The following is a 796-nucleotide window of genomic DNA, read 5'->3' on the forward strand; positions in this document are numbered from 1 at the left end:
CTCGTGTTGAATTTTCAGTAATAATGACTTTAAAATAATTACAGAAACAATGAGGCTTTAAACTAGAAATATCATCTACAACAAAAAGTGCAAGTTAGAAGCTTTTGCATTTGCGGCGAAGGGCCTGGAGTGAAACTCTCAGAGCAGGCTGACAGCTAACTCTACCTATGACCCTAGTCCGCCGGGGTTGCAACCGGAACGCATCGCGACGGACGGATTCTCCTTCCCTCGCTTCCTATAAAATCTTACTTTTTCTGTACAGTTTTTTCTTCCGACTTTCATGCACAAGTTCCTATCAATTCATTTGGAGCAACATATTGATAATGCCCAGCTTTTGAAAATTAATAAATCACATGTTTTACAAAAGCGAATTCAAGTTTTTCTCATTCAGTTACTACATGGAATTTTATTTTCGAACTGTAATAAAATAACAACTTGCACTTCAACAGATAAATGGCTCAAACAACTTCTATTCTTTTTCTTTATATAGGACTAAAGGCTGGTTTCCATATTATCGCGGATCGCAGATCGCAGATCGCAATAAGGTCTGCGATCGTCTGCGATCATATGGAAACTACTTCTGCGATCGTCTGCGATCCTGCGATCGCGATCGCAGAAGATAGAACCATGTTCTATCTAAAGGCTGGTTTCCATATGATCGCAGACGATCGCAGACCTTATTGCGATCTGCGATCCGTGATCATATGGAAACCAGCCTTAAGTGTCCCACACAACGCAATTAGCATATTCAATGTTTACAATTTTTTTACATAGCATTCAGAGATCAGGACTAAAT

Source organism: Pavona decussata, unplaced genomic scaffold (genome assembly GCF_977016875.1).
Source record: "Pavona decussata unplaced genomic scaffold, jaPavDecu1.1 SCAFFOLD_51, whole genome shotgun sequence".
NCBI classification, from domain to species: Eukaryota; Metazoa; Cnidaria; class Anthozoa; order Scleractinia; family Agariciidae; genus Pavona; species Pavona decussata.